Source organism: Marmota marmota, unplaced genomic scaffold, assembly GCF_001458135.2.
Source record: "Marmota marmota marmota unplaced genomic scaffold, marMar, whole genome shotgun sequence".
NCBI lineage: Eukaryota > Metazoa > Chordata > Mammalia > Rodentia > Sciuridae > Marmota > Marmota marmota.
The window spans coordinates 46,274,045-46,299,654 of NW_026000057.1; positions in this window are offsets into that span (position 1 = coordinate 46,274,045).

The window sequence follows — 25,610 nt, forward strand, 5'->3', positions numbered from 1 at the left end:
CTCAAAGACAAGGTAGAGGAAAGCGGCTCACCACATGGAAGCCTAGAAACAGGGAGACAGAGGAATTGACTGGGGACAAGATCAACCCTTCCAAGAAATGAACTCATATGTCTTCCAGGTAGGCCCAACTTCCTGTAGTTTCCATCAATTCCCAATAGTGTGTTCAAATTATGACTCTGACAAGAGATTAATCCACTGCTGGGGTTGGAGCACTCATGATCCAATCATTTTCTAAAGGCTATACTCTGAACATTGCTGCATTGGGGATAAATCCTTAAACACTTGAACACTCCCAGGAACTCTAATGTTGTAATAAAATGTTGTCTTATACATCCTTCTCTTATAGATAACAGTATTTCAAACAAATAAACTGAAAATATAAATCTCCAAAATCCATATCAGGGCCATATGATACTCATTTGTGTCTAAGATAAACAAACATGTAGGTTTTAAATTGCCCAAACTGACATGATTCATCTAGTCTGCTCTCTGCCTTGTTTATGCTTGTGAATTAATTATTTTACTATAGCTACTAGTAGGCTTTGTAAATATGTTTCACTTCTAAAGAAATGTCTCTCTAAACTGTCATTAGAGTAGAATAAAATGTGCATATACATGTATAAAATGTAAGTTATGGATATTGTATTCCTGTCTGTTGGATGAGTGATTTTGATTTTACATGCCTTTACTGAATGAGATTCTGAAAATAACTAGTCAACTTGATACAACAAAATGAAAAAAAAGAAAGATATTGACCTAGGAGTACATATATATTCAGTACGTATTCTATTAAATCAGCTTCAATTAAAAAATTACTTTATAAATTGTTCTGCTGTTCTTTCTGGAGTGCAAAACTGACATGAAAGTTTAAACTATATGTATGTGAAGGGAATATTTGAATTTGGTCCAAGCACTAAGTGGGGTTTTCCAAAGGTGACTCAGTGCAGTATTAATCATTTTTTCTTTACTGCCATTTCTTAGTAAAACAAAATTTGCAATTTCAGCAAACATTCATTTTTAGCCTTTGAATTAATAAAGAGTGATTTTTATTCAGGGTAAGTATTTTACTTTGGAAATAAAGGAATATAAATATAAAAATATAAGTGGAATCACAATACAACAACTGGTGAAACCTATTATAGTAACCACCTAGAGACAGAATTAAATTGATTACCACAGTCTTTTTACTATATGCATTAATTTTTATTTCCAAAATTGTTATATAGTGTAAGTTTCCCAGAAAGAGAGTACAGGTCTCTCCACTGATAGCATTAATAAAAGGAAGGATTCATTTAGTTTTCTCCATTTCTTAACTAAGTTTCATGGCACATTTTGGTTGTTAGTATTATTTGTTTTTGTAGGGTTTTTTCCCCCTTCTGCTCTTCTAAGAATCAAATCTATATACATATCTTTGGAGATTCCATGAATCATGGCAACTTTGGTAATGCATTTCCCAGTGGTTTCCTATTTTTTAAGGGTGTACCACTGGAAAAATAAACAATTTGTTACAAGTAGAAGACTGAGAATATGGGTTTGGACCACTGAGAACTGAATAATGAGAAATTTATGCTCCACCATGATTTTAGTTCATCTTTTCTTTCTCCATTTTCTCCTGAATATCAAAAAATATCTTTAAAAACCATGTATATGTATGGGTTGATTAAAATATTAGGGATCACCTATAGTTCATACAAAAATTATATTAATAAGATGTCTGTGTTAAATAGGGAAATGTTTTATCATGTACCCTATTATTAATATTTTTAGAAAAAATTATATATATTACACTTTGAAATATATTTTGTGATATTTTGTACACACCCAACATACTGTGAGCTATTAAATTAACAAAATTGTATCAAACCTTATGGAAATATCATGAATTTTGTAATAGCTTCAGTACCGATGAGTCATCACGTTAGATTAATGTCTTAAAAAAAGAAAGTAGTTTAAAAATAAGGAAGTATAAAGAGGCTATGCCAGTTATTTTAGGAAAAAATACACATCAAAACAAATTAAGTCATAAAACCAGGTACCAAATATAATACCAAACATCTTTTAAACCTGTAAATATAATCAAGTCAGTACAACAGAAATACCATGAAAACATTATTGTATACCTCTGCATTAATTATTTTACTATTGCTATTGGTAGGCTTTGTAAATATGTTTCACTTCTAAAGAAATATCTCTCTGAACTGTCATTAGAGTAGAATAAAATGTTCATATACATGTATAAAATGTAAGTTATAAATATTATATTCCTTGTCTGTTGGATGAGTGGTTTTGATTTTGCATGCCATTACTGAATGAGAATCTGAAAATAACTAGTCAACTTGATAAAAAAATAAAATAAAAAAAGAAAGATATTGACCTAGGATTACATACCTAGTGGCACAACTGGAATCATTAACAAAGAACATGTTTAGAAAGTCACACTTCTTTTTTTAAATTTTTATTTATTTATTTTTAGTTATACATGAAAGTAGAATGTATGTATATACCTGGAGTATAACTTTCCATTTTTGTAGTTCTGCATGATGTGGAGTTACACTGGTCATGTATTCATACATGAACATAGAAAAGTTATATTGGATTCTTTCTATAGTTTTAGACATATTTCAGTCACATCAATAAATATATCCTTCATTGTATGGTTCAGCACAGGTTACCCTAACAAAATTCCAGAGACCCGATTGCTTAACTAACAAATCTGTTTATATTTTGGAGGCTAGAAATCTGTGATCAGGGTGCCAGCATGTCAAATTCTGATAAGAGCTTTTTCCCTGGCTTTAAAATAGTCTCCTTCTTTGTCTTCTTATATGACAAAGAATTATTGGCACTAGCTCTACTGAAACAGAGCTCTACCCTTTTTGCCTCATTTAATCTTGACCTTAAAGAATATGCTTTCACTGTAGTCATATGGGGAGATGGGACTTCAATAGATGGATTTTCAGGGGATGGGGTCATTTTAGTCTCTAGAACTCAAATTTATTCTTTGCATAGCAAATTTGGTGTTTTCTGCAAAACTATTAATGACTTCAAAATCTGCAAGCCTCAACTCACTGCTTAAAACTTCACATCAAGTTTCCCACCTACCTCCTCAATTGGAGGGTGAGGAGAGGCAGTCAGCTGGGCTTTGGGGGACCTGTGTAGAGAACAGCTGTCACCCAGTCTTGAACAAGTCTTGGAAATCTCCCTGGGCTACCACCTTTCTTCTCATCTTCTTTCATATTAGCTCCTTACCCAGTTGCCAGTGCCCCAGAGACTTCCCTGGCCATCAGGGAGTGGGTGGGTGAGGAGAATCCCCTGAATCCCAAATTTAAAACAATTCCTTTAGAGGAATTCCAGGAGTTCAACAAATATGGCACATACCTGACATCTAATGTAACCCACTGAGCAGGTCTTGCAAATACTTCTTAGTGTCACCTCATAAAGAAGAGCCATTTGCTGGACAAAGACACTCTGCTGGACCTGCGGAAAGGGCTCTCTTGGACTCTGCAGTGAAGGTCAGAAAGAGTGGAGGTAGATGGTAGCCAAAGTGAGAACTTTCTGAACAGCAGGGATTGGTGTTCATGTCCTTCTCAGCTGGACCTGATGTTACTTGTAACCCAGTTCTTACTGTTTTTGACTTCTAGTCCCAGAGGTCTTTCATTTTGTTATGTATCATACTAAGTTTCAAAGTTCCTCCTCGAAAACGTTGAACATTTGGGGAAATTAAGTTGAGTGTTAATTAGGAATAGGTGAGAGTAGAAAAAGGGAAATAAAAAACAACAGGAAATTATGATCGATGATGAATTTCTCAGATGAACTATCTGTAGTTTAAATTCTTTATTGAGTTAGTTCTTTAAAAGTCTGAATTTTAGCACCTCAGGACATCCAGATTATCTTTGGAGAAGGTGAAGAGAATGTGTTATTTCAGAAACACTTGACACACAATGTTGGCCACAAACTAGTAGTGGAATAGCAAGGAAATGGGATTAATTTGGGTGGAAGGCAGTGAGGGATGTCTGTTTCACTTCACGGGGCTCTAAATGCAGCTTTTGTCCTATTCTCTCTCTCTTTGGGTTCTTTAAAACATGTACTGTGTTCAACTGAGATTTACTAGACAGGTTTGTGGTAGAATGTCATGTTCAGTAATTTTAGATGAAGTAACAGCCACTCTCACAAAGGAGGTACATGCATACTAAGTACACCTGTGCTACCCCTAAATTTATGAAACAGAATAAATTTAATGATAATTATAATTACAAGACACACCAAAATCCAGAACAGGCCCTCCCCCTTAAAGTGAAACTCCTTGACAAAGATAGAGACATTAATTTATTCTATGGACAGTAAACTATTTGTTTCTAGTCATTTTTGCCATAATCTATGTCAAGCCACAGAAACTCGGTTTTACAGAGTTTCCCTCTTGTTCTGGACTTTACAGCAATAACAAATGTAAAGAACTTCTTGATATTAGTTCAAATGGTAAAAATCATGTCTGAATTGATGTAGCTGATTTGCTTTGGGGCTAGCCCTGGGAAACAGAGCCACCTCTGTGGTTCATTGTTAATGCATCCTTGATAGTATTTAATGATAATGCATCCTTAATAGTATTTAATGAAGTCTTAATTTATGATGTGAAGACAATGGTTAAGTAAATCAACAGTAGTGACTTTGGCTTCAGATTATAATCTATCTCAGTTTTTCTTTAATCAACATTTCAGATTAATTATTTCTTTAAACTGGTGCATCATAGTTATACATAAAAGTAAAATTCATTGTGATATATTCTGTATATATTGTGATATATATATTCATGCACATAGAATAGTTTGGTATGTAATCAATTTTAGATTTATTTTTGGATTTAACTTTTATTTCTAGAATGAGAGGTTTGACATCCTGACACTGCAAAATTTATAGTGTAGATGAGAAAGTGAAAAGAGTGACAGTACACTTAAAATTGTAAAGTTTGTGTTGTTCTTTGAAGGGAGATTATGATGAACCTTCTTCATATGCAAAATGGTAAAATTTGTCTCTCACATTATCTGGACAGAGACTTTCTTAGGTCACAGTTTATATACATTATGTAGCTTAATGAATAGAACAGAGAATTTGATAACTATCTTTGTCCACAAGGTGAAGGCAAATGTACAAGCACTGCTTTTCCTCTTCTTGCTCCTTCTTGATGTGTAAATGGTAGAAGGTAGATGATAGTGATATCTTATTTCATGGTATATAGTACAAATACAGTATAGCTGATAAAATTCCATGAGGAACAAAAGCCAGTATGGTTTGGGGAAAATGATAACATAAATTATATATTTTGATTTTATTAATCATGAAGGTAAACTATAAAAACAATGGACTTCTTTAACTTAAATTTATTAAATGTAAAGTGGTACCTTTGGAAAAGACTAAGTATGTTGTACTGGAGTCCATTTCCTACATAAGAAAATCTAATGTTTTAAGATTTAAAATTATAGTTCAAAATTAGATTTTTAAGTTTTTGGTCTAAATATATAATTCTTTTGGTGTTCTTTCTGATGTGGAATTACACTGATCATGTATTCATATATAAGAATAGGAAAGTTATGCTTGATTCATTGTACTGTCTTTCCTATTTCAATCCCACTCCCTTCCCTTCATTTCCCTTTCTCTATTCAAATAAACTTCTAATCTTCCCCTTCCTACCCTGCCTTAGCTTCTACACATCAGAGAAAACATTAAGCCTTTGTGTGTGTGTGTGTGTGATTGGATTATTTCACTTAGTGTGATATTCTCCAGTTCCATTCATTTACTGGCAAATGTCAAAATTTCACTCTTTTTATGATTGAGTAATATTTCATTGTGTATATATATCACATTTTCTTTATCCATTCATCTGTTGTGGGGCACCTTGGTTGGTTCCATAGTTTGGCCATTGTCAATTGAGCTGCTATATATGTTGATGTGGCTGTATTTCTGTATTAAAAAACGCTGAAAGAAAATAAACATGTCCACAAACTAGTTAAAAAATAAAGACAGAAAAAAATCCCTTAAGTCATCTGTTCCTTTCTTTTGGAAATATTAACAGATGATGACTCTTTTTAGTCACATATTTTTATTGGTGCATTATAATGATGGGTTTGCTGTTACATATTCATACATTCCCAAAATATAACAATATAATTTGGCAAGATTCATTCCCTAGTATTTCCCCTATCTCTTCTTTCCTCCTTCCCCCAGTCCCTCTCCTCTATTCTACTAATCTCTCTTCCATTTTTCATGAGATTCTCCCTATTTTTCCCTTTTTTTTTCTCTAGCTTCCACACAGAAGAGAAAATATATGACATTTGACCTTCAGAGTTTGGCTAATTTTGTTCAATGTAATTCTAAAGTTTCTTTCATTTTCTCACAAATGACATAAGTTCATTTGTCTTCATGACTGAATAAAACTCCATTGTGTATATATACCGCATTTTATTTTTCCCATTTATCCATTGATGAACACCTAGATTCATTACATAGTTTGAGTATTGATAATTGTGCTGCTATAAACATGGTATGTATTTATCATTTAGTATGCTGACTTTAATTCTTTAGGACAAATCCTAAGAAATGTTACAGCTGGGTCATATGATTATTCCATTCCTTGTTTTTGAGGAATGTCCATACTAACTTCCATAATGGTTTTCCTGATTTGGAGTCTCACCAATAGTGTAAAAATGTTCCTTTTTCCAGATGCAGTGATGCACCCCTATGATCCCAGAGGCTCAGGTGCCTAAGGCAGGAAGATCAAAAGTTCAAAGCCAGCCTCAACAATTTAACAAGAAACTTATAAACTTGGTGAGACCCTGTTTCAAAATAAAAACTTAGAAGGGCTGGGGATATGATTCAGTGGCTAAGCACCCCTGATACCAGGTTCAATCTCTGGTACACAAAACAAAAAACAAGACTTTGCTTTTTTTATCCACATCCTCTCCCAAATTTATTATTATTTTTATTCTTGGTGACTGCCATTCTGACTAGTGTGAGATAAAAACTCGGGGTAGATTTGATTTGCACTTCCCTAATTGCTAATGATGTTGAACATTTTTTCATATATTTGTTGGCCATTTACATTATTTTCTTTGAGAATTGTCTTTTTAATTCATTTGATCATTTATTAATTGGGTTTATATATTAAGTTTTTTGAGTTACTTACATATTCTAGATATTAATCCTCTAGCTAGCAAAGTTTTCCATTCTGTAGGTTCTCTATTCACATTTTTATTTTTTTCCTTTGCTGTGCAGAAGTTTTAATGATGATGTCATCTCATACCCTAAATCTTGGCATTATTTCCTGAGCTTTAGGTGTCCTATTGAGAAATCATTGCCTGTGTATATATGCTGCAGTGTTGACTCTCTCTCTCTATATATATTTTTTTCTAGGAGTTGTAGGGTTTTTGGTCTAATTCTTAAGTCTTTGATCCATTTTGAGATGATTTTTGTGCAGGGTGAGAGAAAAGGTAAAGAAAATGATTCTTAAATAGGCTAATATCTCATTTAAATTTTCCAAATGCACTGTAATTTCTCAGCAATCTTTGGCAGACACCTTCTATTCTTGCCACCACACACACTCAGTATCTAAAGTTACAATATCTTGCTATACATCCATGAAAGGATCTTCTCATTGTCTATCAGATTATTAGGGTTTCATTCATTCACCAATTTATCTTGAATTTTTAAAAATTTCATCATGAGAGTGAAAGTGTAGCCTAACTGTTTGCATCCATAACAGAAGTGAAATTTTATTTGGATGATTTAATTTATTTTATTGTACTTATTTCATTTATAATCAAGCAATGAAAATACAATATTAAAAAAAATGGATATCAAAAAAGAAAATCTTTGAAATGAAGTATCTTATTATAACAGATGTTTCTCTTATTACTCTATTAATAATGCTTCAATTAATATAAGTAGGAAGTTTTGATTATGTACAGGATATTTAATTTGAAAAATTTTATAGATAACTAAAATTAAATATGAGATTATTTGCTTCCTGTGATATTATGATTAATTTGAAATTCATGCTTCTCCTAATTCCTGCACTCACTTTTTAAACTTTGGAATTTCCTGGGTGAGAGAAGTATTTTCTATTCTAGTGAGGAAACTCTTGGTAGAGCCCTGGATAAACCTCAGAATGAGGACTATTTTACATGGGAACCAACCATGTAAATAGAGGGCTAGAACTTTCAGTCCCACCTGCCATTGCAAGGGAAAGTAGAGTTGCTGAAGGTTGAACTAATTACAAGTGGTCAATGATGTTATCAATCACGCCTACATAATGAAGCCTTCAAAACCAAACAAACAAACAAACAAACAAACAAAAAGAAATCCTAAAGGACTGTAGTCACAGAACTTCTAAAATGGTGGGCAAGAACAAACATGCATGTCAGGAGTATGGTAGACCTCTATGTTACAAGGCTGAAAATTCCTGAGCCTGAGACTGTCTGTATTAGTCAGGGTTCTCTAGAGGAACAGAATCAACAGGAAGTATAACTATAAAAAAGAGACTTGTTAGTTTGGCTTATGGTGGATAGTCCACAATAGCCATGTGTAAGTTGGATAGCTGGAAGAACCAGTAGCTAGTCAGTTCAAGTGGAGGCTGAAGCCTCAGAAGAAGAGGATCAATAGTGCTATCCATGTGTGAGACCAAAGTCTTCTAGAGTCTGCTTTGGAAGAGTGAAGAAGCCAGAGTCTTACATCCTCAGAGGGATTGAAGTATAATCAAGAACCCATTGAAAAAAAACCAAGCTTGCATCTGCTGCGGTTTCCTTGTTCCTCCAAATTTTATTCTATCTGAGTCATCATCCTATTAGATGGTGCTGCCCATACTTAGGGAGGGTCTCAATTTCCATTGGCTCTCCCACATGCCAATCATTCCTAGACACATCCTAATTGACACACCCATAAGGCTCTTAATCATCCACTTCTCTTAATCCAATAATGTTGACAATTCAAATTAACCATTACCCTCTCCCAGACCTCAGCCTATGAATCACTTTATCTGGCTACTCATTTGCATCCTTTAAAATATTCTTGTAACAAGTGGTTCAATGTCAGTACAATGTTTCCTGAGTACTAAGAACCACATTAGCAAATTAATTTTTAGGACATTTTGAAATCTATGCAAATTGTTCTAATGTGTCTACTTTTATGGCTGAAGCTGGCAAAATACAGTTGGCCTCCGATACTATTTTTTTTTTCAAATAAAAAATAATGCTAAAGGATAGATTCAATGGCCACAGTACATTCCCATGCGGTAAATTGGTGTTCTGGGAGATGTAATTCTGATGTCACGTGGACTGACTGACTTCCTTTTTCCTTCCTTCATGGGGATTGAACTCAGACAGAGTCTCTCTGAATTGCCTACTCCCTCATTAAGTTGCTGAGGCTTGCTTTGAACTTGTGATCCTTCTGCCTCAACCTTCTAAACCTCTGGGATTACAGGCATGAGCCACTGCTCCCAGCTCACATGGACTTTCAATCTTGACAGTGACAAAGCTGCCAGCAATTTCCCAGCTCTGTTTCCTATTTATGATGTAAATACCATCACTTGTCTCTTTTAAGCTGGTGCTATCTTGTGTCCACAATGGGAAATTTAAGAACATCCTCCTTCATTTGTTAGATCTCAAGTTTTCTGGCATTGTGAAAGTTTCTTTTGAAATAACAACTAGAATCCAGAAAATAAGGTCATGTTCTCTTTTCTGGGTAAGTCAGATGAAAGATTATGTGAATTTTTAATTCTTACCCATCTCTCTTAACAGCTTGAAGTGGTATTTTATTGTTCCTTGAGGGTTTATTACTTAGATCATTGTATAGACAAATATCTACTCATATGCTTACTTATAGTTTTATTTTTTAGGAATTGTCTACTCATATTCATAGCACAATTGCATACCCTAAGTTTATAATTTACAGAAGTTGTTAAATGCTAAGTATTGATTTTGATATGAAACTTTCAAAATTTTTATCACATCTGTCTCCTATTGTTTTCTATCTCTTCCGTTTTCTATTGGATATCTTCTACTGATTCAATATTATTAATTTTGATGCTGTCATATACACATCAATTTTTTTTTTTGTTTTTCCTTTTAGTGTGCTAAACATTCCTTCTGGGATCAATGAAAAAAGAATAAATAATTCTGAATATTTAAGATAGAGGTGATTTATTATAAGAATTTTTTTTACATAGTTTTAACATCAATTTTATTGATGTTAGAGGTAATTAGCCAAAAAGAATGGTGAGGAAACACAGGAATTAGCAATGTGCATTTATCTGCTGCCAACATTATGCTAAAGAGACAAAGACAGGAGATTCTTCAAACTGAAGCCACAGAGAAGATTCAGAAGTAGTGATGGCATTTTGAGCTGGCGTTGCCAGATAACACTTAAAACTCTCAGTTAAATTTAAGTAACAGTTAACAGTTGCCCCCAAGAGATCATGTCAGAAACATCCTGACTTCTCCCTTTCTTCTGCCTTCCAATCTCCTGTCTATGACTTTCACTGACTGAACTTAAACAGAATCCAGAAGACAAATGATCCTGGAAAAGAGAGCAGTAGGCTATTAATCCTGAGTTGAGTCATTTCATAGGAGGTGAATTACCTGAAAACTATTCTAGTGTGTAATAACTCATAACATTTTCACTTTAACTGTACTGTTTACAATTGGATCTTTTCTGTTTTGAAAGTCTATAATTATGAAGTACATTCATGGTATATAATTAGCAGAACAAGGTGATTCCATTGCCAGATAGAGGCAATTCTAAAGTCAATGCATAGTCCATTCCTGCTTTCATGCAGCCTGCAACATGCATTAACTCTTGTTTTACTTTTTGGTTTTAGTTCTGCATAATGATTAATATGTCTAGCAGAAACAATCTCTACTGACTGGGTCAGTAGTGAAACAGCCACAAATGATTGCTTTGATTAAAAATTCAGGTAGAAATGATTTCATATTGGTTCTGCGTTCCATATGGTCTCAGATCTATTCCTGCTGTTTTTAATCAATGCAATCATCTGTGGCTACTCTACAGAGTGACCTAGTCAATAGAGGTTGTTTCTGCTGGACACATTAATCACTATGCAGAATAGCTAAGCAAAAAAAAAAAAAAAAAAAAAAAAAAAAAAAAGTAAAAGAGTACATTGTAGTCTGCATAAGACCAGGAATGGCATATGAATTTATTTCAGAATTACCTCTATGTGACAATGAAATCACCTTGTGTGTATGCTGAATGTAACTTATAATTATAGCATTTAAAAACAGAGAAAATATGCAACTTTAAACAGTATATATAGTTAATGGAAAAATATTGTGCTTCACTTAAGTGGTTTCAAGTTATTCACCTCTTATAAAATTATTTTATTCAGCATTAAAACTAAATTCAACTTATATCAGAAAAAAGATATAAAGTGAATGCTAAATTATCTTCTAAATAGAGTATAAAGGCCTTATTTTTGTTAGTGTATTGTGGGGAGTCAATCTCAACAGAAATTTTGTGTGATAGTTTTCATGATCATTAAAAAAATACTTGAATTGGTCTTTATATTTTTAAATAAGACTTTTTTTTTTTCAGCAGTTTTAAGTTCACAGCAAAATACAGCAGAAAATATAGTTACTATAAATCTCCTGACTCCATAGTTCACAGTATTCTCTATCAACTACACTGATACTTTGTCATTAATGAATCTACATTCCTACATTAACACATTATTATTACTCAAAGTCCATGTCTTAAATAAAAATTAATGCTTTATATTAAACTCTTTATGTTAAAATCAACTCCTGATTCTCACATGAAGTGCAAAATTATTGTTCATGTCAGTCATTTATTCCATGAAACTTTATATGCTATGGATAAAATACGAATCTTAAATTCTTATGTAGTTTACAACAATACACATATTTCATTTCACATGTATTTTTAAAATGTTTAATAATAATATATTTAAAATAAATCTGATATTTTATTGATATCTCAAAGAAAGACTTTCAAAGGTGAAGACAATAACTTTTTTCCTTTTAAACCTTTATACTTATCTTTATAATATCTTTAATAGATATTCATCCTAGATCCAGATTTTTAAAATTCTATATTAATTTATTAAAATATTCATGACATTCTTTTATCTTATATATTTTAATCTAAAACATTGAAAACAAAATCAATAAAACAATTCGAAAAACAACAAAAAAAATAATAAAGATCATCCTAGAGGCCAAGTTAGGTAAGAAAAATGTATGCCTTCTGTGCTGATTTTTATATTAAATGATAATAAGTGTGTAAATACTTAACAAAAAGCTAAATGTCACAGTTAATCTACTCTGCTTTAAATAATAAATGCAAAACTACATTAAAACTAACACTTTGCAATTTAGACCATATTGAAATTCTATGAGAAAAGAAATACTTTTTTATCTCCCCTCCCCTCTTTTTTTTATAGTATTGCAGATTTAAACCAGGGAAATTCTACCACTGAGCTACATTCCCAGCTCATTTTTATTTTTATATTTGAGACAGTCTTGCTATGATGCAGAAGCTGGCCTGAAATATGTGATCCTCCTTTCTCAGCCTCCTGAACCTTGGGGATTACAGGCATGTGCCACCATACCTGACTAGTTGAATTGCTTTAGTTCAATAATTTTAAGAAAAAGAGTTTACTTATGAAAAATAAAGAAAAAAAATCAATATCCTGTTGTTATGTCTTTGCCTAAATATATATTCTTTTTTTTCCTCTAGAAAAATCAGTATAAATTCCCTCTGTAATTCCATGTAGTTTTAAATATCTAACAGAATTAATATTTTATATTAAAATAACCTGAATATCACTTAACTTTATGTTTCCTCTAATTTTATAATAAAAAAATTGTTATTTCTTTAGGAAAGATTTAATGTCTAAAATGCTACTATTGTTGAGAATTTTGTGATTAAGCAAAGATATTTATGGTAAAACTAAATTTATAGATTAAAGTTAGTGCTTCTACTCTGAAAAGGATATCTAAAACAAACATAAAGGAACTATAATTGGTCAAAGTAAATGATACAAAGGTCTTTGGGCATGACTAAGAGAAAGTCAATTTATAACCTGCAAATAACTTCTATAAAAATTTCAAGGGCTGGGGTTGTGGCTCAGTGGTAGAGTGCTTGTCTCTGATGTGTGAGGCCCTGAGTTTGATCCTCAACACCACATAAGTTCAAGATACATGGGGCATTAAAGTAAAAAAAGATAAGGAAATTTAGAATTATGAAAAAGTAAAAGAGATTAAAGAATCATCCTAAATGCTTTCTATTATATTAACAAATTTCTAGAATTTAATCTGAACCATGTTTAAGTTTTGTGTGTAGAAGTGAAAATGCAATAACATTACATTTCAATGTATAATACATGCAACAGATTTTGAAATACCAAGAGAAATGAAAAGTAAAAGAAAATTAGGCCATTATTTAGTATATCTTTTAAACATCTTTAATGAAGTTGTCAAAAATATATGCAATAGTATAAATTAGAATAATAAAATTGTGAACATTGACAAAATGCATTCATATCAAATTGACCAAAGTGCATTAAGTTAGAAAAAAAATACACCAAAATTTAGACTCTTGAACATACATATTTTAATAGCTCAGAGCAAGAGGACACCCTGATGTCAGTTATGAATTATATGAAAATGACTTTTAAATTGAGATGGGAAAATATCCAAACATATGAATCTGCTCTAAATCATTCTGATCATAGGGAAGCTTAACATAGAAGAAAAAAGAAAATATGAATACCTAAGGATTAAATTTAAAAACAAGAAAATGAAATGAGAATAACAAAACAGATATAAAGAGAGAAGGAAAGGTACATAAGATATTTTAAATAAAAAAATAACTAATAAAGATGGAATATATGGCAAAGAATACTTAAATAGTACAAGGCCTAAAATTCAGTACTAACACCAAAAATAAAACAAAAAAATCTTAAGTATTTTATTACTTTTATACATTTTATCCTACTCAAAGTTTGAAACAAAGGATTTCTTTAACAAATATGACATAATACTAGCACTGATACCTGACAATCTTGTTACTGAACAATTTCAGTTATCAATATAAATATATAAATGGTAGATATGATAGTGATAAACATAATCAATGCACATGCAGTAACTTATTTCCAATTCAAAATAAAGTAGGTTCTAAAAATAATAACTTTGCTTAATGTTAGTACTCAGTTAAAATAATATATTATTTTGTGTATCTTTTAAAAATCTTTAATAAAGTTGATGAGTAGATGAAAAAACATATAACTACTTGATTCCTCATGAGCATAGTTTAAAATTTGATATTTAGTAATATTTGAAATCAATTATGAAAAAATCTTATTAATTTTTCATTATGCATAGGTAAGAGAAAGAGTATTTTTCATTTGTTGTAGTTGAAATTTCACCTAACAAGAAATGTAAGTCCAAATAATAGTGAACAATGACACATTTTATAGATAGAAAAATAAATCAGTAAATTCAAGCAGTATTAATGAGGCTTCCAGAAATAGCCCTTTTCTTTGATTAACAGGAATATAGATAGGAACAATTTTTTATAATTTCTATTTAATGATGCATAACAAAAGACTTTTGAAAAGAAATTGTTTTCAACTAAAATATTCCATTTCCAAAAATTGTTTCTCAGTAAAATATGACCGTATATTTGTACCATAAAATGTGCTGGGTGATTAAGAGTTTTTCAGATGATTTTTGGTTTATTTGTGTTTTCTTTTGCTCACATACATACATTAAACTTTATAAGAGAATAATTGTTGAAATGCTTATGAGTTTTAAAAATAAAAATAACCGAAGTGTGGTTTTATATAATATGGACAATAATGAACCACAACATGAGTTTTAGAATTATTATAATTGTCTATTCTTCCCACCACTTTATCTCTTCTCTGCATGCCTGTGGTACATTGGTGTGGGTGCTGAGATGTCAGCAAAAGGATACACATAGAATAAATAATGTCAATGAGTTTACTTATTGCACATAATCAAAGTAAGCTAAATTAAGTAAATGAATATAAATGATTCTTGGACTCTAAATCTTTAAATTTGCTTGCCCAAAGTATTTCTAAGTATTGAAGGTGAGACATGTGTGAATTGAAGCTAAAAGAGATTTTTCAAAATGGTGATGTTATTTTACAGATAATAATGTCAAATTACACACACAAATATACACATCCATGTTTATTTTGGTGGTTTAGATCAGAAATCCTAAAACAAGTGTGAAAATTATATTTAGCTTTATTTTAAGTATTAATTTTTGGTCTTTATTTTGTCTTTCTTTCCCTATCTTCTCTATTTCCTTCTATATTTCATTATTTTAAAAATGCTTCCTTTGATTACTAAATTGAATTCACAGCCAACTAATGGGAAATGACGTCCATTTTTGTTTTTAAATTTATTTATTAATTCTAATTAGGTATACATGACAGCAGAATGAATTTGGATTCATTGTAAACAATTACAGCACAATTTATCATTTCTGGCTGTATATGATATAGCATTGTACCCTATATGCTGTCATACATGCACCTAAGGTAATAATGTCTATCTCATTCCAACATCTTTCCTGCCCCCACTACCCTTTCCCTTCTCTTCCTCCCCATTGCACAAAGCTCCTCCATTTTCCCCATGCCCCTCCCTGCAAAATGGATCAGCAGCCACTTAACAGAGAGAACATTCAACCTTTGGTTTTTTAGGATTGGCTTACTTTGTTTAGCATGATATTCTCCAACTCCATCCATTTCGCTGAAAACACCATAATTTTATTCTCTTTTAATTCTGAGTCATATTCCATTGTGTATATATTTGTGTATATATACCACAGTTTCTTTATCCATTTATCTATTGAAGGGTGTATATGTTGGTTCCACAGTTTAGCTATTGTGAATTAATTAAGCTGCTATAAATATTGATTTAGTTGTATTACTATAGTATGCTGATTTTAAGTCCTTTGGTTATAGACTAAGGATTGCGATAGTTGGGTCAAATGGTGGTTCCATTCCAGGCTTCCTAGGGAATCTCTATACTTCTTTCCAGAGTGGTTGCACCAATTTGCAGTCCACCAGCAATGTACGATTGCACCTTTTCCCCCACATTCTTGCCAACACTTATTGTTTTGTGTATTCTTTATAAGTTCCATTCTGACTAGTGTGAGATAAAATCTTAGAGTGGTTTTAATTTACATTTTTGTAATTACTAGGGATGTTGAATATTTTTTTCATATATTTGTTGATCTATTGTATATCTTCTTCTGAGAAGTGTTAATTCAGCTCCTTAGCCCATTTATTGATTGGGTTGTTTGATTTTTGAGTTCTTTATATATCCTGGAAATTAGTGCTCTATCTGGCATGCTTTGGTGTGGGTTGGTAGGTCCTGGGCCTAACTTGGGCCTTGGCTCCTGCATGGGTGTGTGGGGGTGGTACTTGGTGACTTCTAGTTTTTAAAATGTTGTTGTAAATTATTGATAATTGCTTACATTTCTATACTTTATTTGAGTAAGTAATATCATATATCTAGTTTTCAAAAATTATTTTGAAAAAAGTGGAGAAATTTGGGGTATAGTACAGAATTTTTAGACCAAATTCTGAAATTACTATATATTTCACAATGATAACAACATGGTAGTTAAGCAAGAGAATGTCATGTTTAGAAGATTAAAGGTAAATATTTAAGATTAAAGTATTGGAATATCTATATTTATAGTTATATTAGAGACAAAAGAGAATAAATAAAGGAAATGATAGTAGCTGTTAAACTTTGATGAAGGACATATGTGTTTATTTTAATAATCTTTTTTTAAAATTTTATAATAAAAGTGAAAATGCAATTTTGTGATTAACCCATTAATAATTTTTTTAATCTTTTCTAATGTATTTATTCATTAAGGCCAAAATTATTAATGGGTTAATCACAAAAATGCATTTTCACTTATTATAAAATTACAAAAAAAAGATTATTAAAATAAACACATATGGGCTGGGGATGTGGCTCAAGTGGTAACATGCTCACCTGGCATGCGCAGGGCACTGGGTTCGATCATCAACACCACATAAAATAAAATAAAGATGTTGTGTCCACTGAAAACTGAAAAATAAATATTAAAAAATTCTCTCTCTTCTCTCTCTCTTTAAAAAAATAAAATAAACACATATGTTCTTCATATAAAGAGAAGAAACATATTCACAGTTCATTATCAAATTGACAATAAATACTTATTTCTAGCCTTGGTATAGAGTTTATGATATAATTTTATTCATAGATATATTTTTGTAACCTACTTTTAAAGAATAAAGTACATTTTAAATATATCTTCACTTTTTATACAGTATAAGCATTTTCATTTTACATTCTTTATGAATATGCTCAAGAGCTATTTAGTATTTTTTATAATCTTACTAGAACTTTCCCAGTCCACTCATTTCTTCAATCTTCTACACAAATATTATGTGCATTTTCTTCCTCAACTATATCTCGTTTTCTCACTCTTAAATGAAAAATCATTTTCTATTTTGTTCAGTAAATTAAGGTTATTATAACAGAATATCTATTATTGCATTTCCATGAAATATGCATCCATGTATCTCTGTCATACACATCATTATTCTTATTTTTACTTTGCAAATGTCCAAATAACTAGCTAAGAAAAAAAATTCTCTAAATTTAGGTTGTATGTCTTTTTTCTACTCAGGGACATATGTCCACTAAATCCTCTACTATCTTTTTGTATTATTACCATCTTTCCAATACTGAAAAGTCCCCATAAGTAAACACACATTATTACAAAAAGTTTTCAGGACATTTTTCCCCTCTGAGTTTACCACTTAGATTAACTACCTTCTTTTAGTGAAAAAAGCAAAAAAAAAAAAAAAATTTATTCTTTTTTAAACATCCAATGTATTTTAGTCAACTGTGAACAAAACACCCAATAAGAACAACTTAGAGGAGGAAAAGTTTATTTGGGACTCATGGTTTCTGAAGTCTTAGACATAGATGGCTAACTCCATTGCTCTAGATCCATGTAGCAAGCACATCAAGGGAGAACAGCCCAGATGAGGTGACTGCCCCAGTGCATGGAAGTCTAAGGAAGCAGAGATTGAAGAAGGAGCTGCAGAAAAAAACAAGGAGTTGCAGGGAGAACAGTCCTTTCAGTGACCCACCTTCTCCAGCCATGCCCCATCTCCTTAGTTACTACCTACTTAGTCCATTTATACTTGATTGAATTGACAAGGTTACAGCTTTCATAATCTAATATCTTTACACCTGAATATACTTGTATAATCAGGGAAAAATTTATATCCAAAACATAACACCATGCTAATTTTTAATCACCTTCATATGTACGGTAACAATGTAAAAGTACACCATAAAACCAGTGGTGAATGCTTATTACTCATCATTTGGACTTATGAGCAGCTTCATAGGAGTAATTCTTTCCTTATCCTTGAAATATTCATTGACTAAACATATGAAAAACATATTCAACAGCTTTAATAGGGAAGTGTAAATCAAATCTATACTCACATTTTTATCTGGGTTAAACTACAGTCATCAAGAACACAAACTGTAGTAAATGTGGCAAGGATTTGGAGAAAGATGAACACTTACTGTTGGTGGAATTGTAAATTAGTATAATCACTATGGAAATATGTATGGAAGTTCTTCAAAGGTCTACTAATAGAACTGCCATATGACTCAGCTATACCACTTTTTGATATTTATATTAAAAAGTCAGCATACTATAATGATAAACATACTCATCTATAAAATAGTGCAGTTCACAATACCCAAGTTATGAAATCAAACTAGATGTCCATCATTAGATGACTGGATAAAGAAAATGTGGTATATATGGAAAACGAAATTTTATTCATCTATAAAAGAAAAATAAATTTATGTTATTTGCAGTAAAAATACAAGGAACTTGAGAACATTATGTTAATCAAAATAGGTCATACTCAGAGAGTTAACAGACGTACGATTTCTCTTTTATCTGGAATCTAGAAAAAAAAGGAAACAATAATGGGGGACTCTTATGAAATTAGAAGGAACACTATAAAATAGAGGAAGGTGAGAAAGAGAAATAGATGGTACTCAGGAATAAAATTAATCTAATTATATTATGTGCCTTTAATGAATATGTCACAATGAATTTTAGTATTATGTACAATTGTAATGTACCAATAAAAGCATAATAAAACATAAATTGGCTTTCATGATAACACATTTAACCTCACTCAATTCTTACTAATTTAACTAATTTTTCTTTATCTCATTTAATGGTGGATCCTCTTTTCCTGTGTACCTAAACATTTGAATAATCCAGGGCTCTAGCCTGTGGCTTTCCTTTGCAGTCTTGCATATATGTTCTTGGTGATGACAATGAGTAGATATTTCTCCATTTCTTTATGTCTTAATTTTTCCCAATTATATTGTACTACATAATTTTCTAAATTTGTTTCTAAACAATTTATAGTTTTATGTTATAGTATATGTTACATTTTACATATTATTTTGTATTTATTGCCAATATATGGACAATAAGTTGATTATGGAAAAATAGTTCTTATAAATGTATCTAATTGGATTGAGAATTATTCTTAAATTGAAATATTGAGGTTTTCATCCTAGTTGTACTTATCAGCTTTATCCAACAGATCACTTCCTCAATATGTGCATATAGTGGATACTCAAATGCAATTTGAAGTATTGAGTGAATTATCAAAATGTGAATACATAACTCTGAGAAAAGGCATGCATATAGATCTCCATTGTTAAATAAACACATCATCTAATAGTTATTTTAGTCTATGTTTGTCTCTTTGTCGATGGACTGACAATGGAGATTTTATGAATCATATTTTTATCAAATACATGGTGTAATTTCTTGCACATACTCAGAGTTCAATTAAAAATTATTTTAAATTTTAAAATAAATTAATACATTTCAAAATTAATACATTCTGATGTGAATGATGTATATGAAGATAGACATGTAATTAATATAAGCTCCATCTTGTGAAAGTATAATGAGAAATAAAAATGTAATAAATACACTCTTCAGAATCCATGAAGTCAAAACAAAAAACAAAACAAAAGATAGGAAGTGATTAAAGCCTAAGTCTGAAAGACAATATGCAGTCATTTTAGTAATTTTTATAATTAAGTGAAATAAGCTGCTCTGTATACCAAAGAATATGTTAATGTTTTTTATCTTGGCCACCTATTTCAATCCTTTAGTTCTATTTTGTTGAGGAAGAAGCTTAGAGAGGATAATATTCTTTAACAACCATTAAGAAGCTGCTTGAAACATCTGTCTCTGGAGATAATAACCATTTGTTTTTCCAGATTTGGATTTATTTATTGAAATTTGTTTACTTTTCTCAATTCTTACAATAATCAGACTGTAGGCTCAGATCAATTGGCTTTTTAATGATAAGCCTGCCTGATTAACATGTGAATCATTGAGCTCAGTTTGACTTCTGAATGGTAGTACTTACTATCTGTGTCACAAAAGCTAGAGGGACTAGTCGCATTCCAGACGTACTAAATTTTGATTTTATTTTAAGTTCAATGTTAAACAAGTACACCATACCATACTTCAGAAAAACATCCTAAATCAGGCCACATTTATAATTACCATACAAAAAAAATAATATCCAAATATTTTCTTTCTTCTGTTGTTTTTGGGTGGTGGTTGGGGATGTATGTACTCGAGATTGAATTTACTGAGGATTAGGGCCTCACTAAATTGCTGAGTTTGGCCTGAAACTTGTGACCCTTCTGTTTCAGTCTCCCAAACTGCTTGGATTACAGGGGAGTTCCACTGTGCATCAGAATATCTTCAAATTGTTCTTCACATACTAAAGGAAGTTTTCAGTAACAAACATCTTGTATTTTACATACAGAATGTCTGCCCATACTGTTGATCCTGTATCTACATTTTGTCAGCTAAAAGACAGTTAATGTATGTGTAATTTTATTAGATAATGAGACAGCTGCATTGACTTATATATACACTGTCAGAAGTGAACCACAACTCAGAACCACAATCACAAAGCACAGTTTAGTAAAATTTAGAATGGCAACAATACACGTTTCAGATCAGATCTATGTAAATCTTCCCTTGTTGTCACTGTTGTTCTTGTAACAAGAACAACTTACCAATTTTAAGAAAGTAAAATGCTTTCAAAGGATTGTATTTATGACCTTAAATTATCTTCTAAATCTTGCTATTTGTGTATATGTATATGTAAATAAAGACACAATTTTTTGCATAATTATGATTTTAGTACACCAAAACCTTGATTAACATAATTGTCAATTTTATATGACAAACTATATGAAAGTAACAGAATTCTGGTAGTCAAAGACCACACTTTCTTACATTATTCACAAAGAAGGCAATATTTGGGTCACTAAACAGTAGAAAAATTTCTGTGTCTTACTCAGGGTCACCCTACATCTGTTAGAGTCTGCCAGCATTGTGCAAGAATCACTTAATACATCTGTGTCACATATTTACTCTATCTTAGTCTTCAGTTTCAGAATACAGCCTCTTCTAGTTGGGCAATTCTTGGATGCACAGTATTCTAAATTATAGAACAAAGTTAAAAGTATGTTTTAGAAGACTTTAAGAATACACTGACAAAAGACATCAGAATAGGCTTCTGCAATGTAGCCTTAAACAGAACTTTTCATCATCAGATTTATTAAATCAACTTACTAAAAATGAAATCTCAACATTTTAATTAAATAATGTTATTATTTTATATATTATATTTAATACATATATTAGACTTATATGCTACTTCTTCAATATAATAGCTCCGGGGCTATAAATTACTTGTTTAAATGAGATTTTGGGCAGTTCTCTAAAATAGTGAAGAGGTTTATAGCACTTTCTACTGCAATGTTTTCTTTTTTATTTACCTGGACTGTTGGAAAATGTAACTTTAAGTTTGAAATATCCACCACTTTTTTTTCTGTTGATGACCACTTTCTACAAATTAAAAACATGATGCTTATAAAGCTATATTTTTTATTGATTTTACTAAAGAAATTAACTTGAAAGCATAAAACAGTTAGTTTTACAATTGCTTTTTTACTCCCATGAGGTATAAAATTTTATCCAAAATACATTAATGCTTTAAAATTACAGCAGATTAACAGCCATAAATTTTAAATTTATTTATTAGTAAATGTACTAATACAAAGATGTGAAAAAGAAAAATAATATAAAATGAAACCAATACTCAAACTGACTTTTTTATTCTTTATTTTTATCTATTGTTATTCTGTGCTCTTATTTCTTCAAAAATGAAAATTAAACCAAAGCTCCCTCTCTCTTGCTGTTTAGGTTTCAAATAAAATCAAGGAAGAAAAAGTGGAGATAGATCTTTGATTTAGTCATCATACACAAAAGAACCAAGAATTATCTAACACATTATTAGCAATGAGGTAAGTAGTCAGTAAGATGATTTCCATTGCAGTATTGGTAAATCTTGATTTTTCTTTATAGAACTAAAATTATTAAGATATGATGCATTTAAATTTGTCCCAATTTTATTTAAGAAAATATAAACACTAGGAATATAATTATAATTATTTAAAGTATTTTGTAAAGTTTCTAATAAACTTCTTCCCAATTTCTTTATCCAGGTTGTTGGACTGTTGAAATTTTGAAATATCCTGTCATTTTATATTATTTTCCTCTTTGACATCTCTATATTAGTACTTTTACTAATAAATTTAAAATTCATGGCTGTTAATCTTCTGTAATTTTAAAGCTTTAAGGCATTTTGGATAAAATGTCATATCTCATGTGGGAGTAAAGTAGCAATTGTAAAACTGTATTATGCTTTCAACTTAATTTCTATTGTAAAATAAATAAGAAATATGGCATTGTAAGCATTATGTTTTTCATTTTGTGGAAAGTGGTTTATTACCTTGACCAATGCAAATTGACATCTCTATGTATTAAATAAAATTTATTAAAAAATATTTTATAATGGGATTAATATTTTAAAATGTGTTTTCTTAAAATGATAGTTAAAGAAATATGAGATTTTACTTTTTAAAAAATAGATTTTCTCCTTTTTCACTCTGGAAAATTATATCCCTAGTAGATTCTTTTGATTAAATTATGAGAGCTGTGTTTACTTTCAGATTTAGATTTTAGAAAGAGTGGTTTTCATAAAAATTTATTTAAATCCTCAGTTTTCTAGCTATCAAAAAGAGAATTAGTGAGATGAGGTACAATTTCTTCTTCTGAAGTATTTTGCAAAGTTGTAAACAATATACCACAACTTCTTCCTCTACAACCCATTCTGTATCCCTCTCATGCTTGGCCAATAGTTCTGTTGTTTCTTAGCTGGTGAGGTAACTCGGTGAAACGTTTTATGCTAAGCATATTATATTACATTAGGTACTTGCCCAAACAATGACTTCATATTGGTGGAAAATAAAGTAAAAGTTAGACAAAAATCCTGAACTTGTGGAACCCCTAATTTGCTTTCACATGTTTTCTTATTACTGATTTCTGATCTTACAGTGATGAGGATTTTCATTTGTTTTTGTTCGCAGATACATGTATTTTGCTCTACTAGTGGTTCATTTGAAGTTCTAACATATCCACTTTTTCTTTCTGAACTTACCTTTTGAGCATTACTCCTGGCAATGCTTAATCACTCTCACTGTCTTTCATAACCCTAGAGATTTTTTCTTTGTGCATTTTGGACTAAATTATATCTGTTTTCCAAATAAAATATAATAATAATTATTTTTCTCCATATATTTTCCAGAAAAATTATGCTGTGGTTAATTAAATTATAAAAGTGCAATGAAACTATATCTAATTCCTGATAGAAAGAAGCTAGAGAAAGAAAGAAAATAAAGGAATAGCTAATGAAGCAAAATCTAGGTGGATCTATTAAAGAGAGATTAACCTCAAACAGAACAAAGAATGACTTTTTTTCCTTTTTTTTTTTACAGAAAATGAAGTAAAAGTAGCAGTTGATGCAGATTTTTGCCTTTTCTGACAGTCTCTCTGGGATATAGGAAGTGAAATTTTCTGCAGAGAACAACAATTTGATGAAAATGGAAAAACATCAGCAACAGCAACACCAACAAAGAACAAAAGGAAAAAAGATACAAAAAAACAAAACAAACAAACAAAAACAACCTAAAAACAAATGATAAAAAAAAGTTCACAGTTAAAGGTCCTGTGGGGAGCAAAGCCTAGAATTTTTAGTTGTACCAAATAATGATCCTAATTGATGTTTCATGACTATTTGGTAGAAAGTAGCAGCTTACTGATATTGTGCTATAAAAGATATTTCAATAATATAATTAAGAAAAGAAGAGAAAAACCTACCTATAACATGGCATGTGTCACTGAAATTAATAATAATATTAAACTTTTGTAATTGAGAAGACATTGTAGAAATTTTAGGTAATATGTTATGTAATTAAAAAAATTTTCTTTATATAGAGCAGAAACCCTCAAGCTTTATTCTATATCAGTATCACTAAAATCATTAAATTGTTAAAACATGGATTTCTGGGCACCATTCTCATAGTTTCCAGTTTAGTTCTTGGATGGTGTTGATGCTGGTAGAAATGGCTCCATAATTTGTGACCATCACTTATACAGAGAAATAAGCCATGGAGAGATTAATGAAAGATCATTTATTCAATTTTGGTCCTCTGCATTCCCCTAAATGTTTTTTCTTTTAAATTTTAACTGAAACATAAAATAGTACATGTTATTTTTCAAGACATGTATAAGTTACATAATATTCAAAGGAAGGTTAATATATATTTTTAATAATTATTTATAGTGAAAAATTCAAATCCTTTTTTTGAGCTTTTTAAAGTTTTAATAAATATAAACATGTAGGTACAACTATAAAAAATTCATGAGTAATTTTTGGTTATTGCTTATCATGTACACACAGAATATTAACTAAAATAAAGAAGTGGCTTCAGATGAAAATCTGGTCACCAAGATATAGTCTTCATTGGATAATTCTTTCATTAATAGTCCTTAACTCTTAAGGGTGTTTGAGTTAAAATGTTCCGTTTTCTTCTGGTTTGGATATGAAGTGTCCCTCGAAAAGTTCATGTGTTGGGAATATGATACCAATACACCAATTTTTATAGGTGAAATGATTAGTTTATAAAGGCTGTAACCTCATCAGTGAAATAAGCCATTGGATGGGAATAATTTGAAATAACTATTGGTTGGTTGGTAATTGTAGACAAGTGGGGTGTGGCTAGAGGAAGTAATTCATTGGAGGTATACCCTTGAGAATCATATTTTATCCCTTGTTCTTCTCTGTCTTCCTTTCTAGCTGCCATGAGCTAAGCTGTTTTCTTTTGTCATGCCCTTCCTTCATGATGTTCTGTTTCACTTCAGGCTCAGAACAATGGAGTTGGCCAACTGGCGACTGAGACTTCTGAAATTGAAAGCCCAAAATAAAATTTTCTTCTAAATTGTTCTTGTCAAGTATTTTAGTTACAGAGACAAAAAAAAAAAAAAAAAAAAAAAAAAAA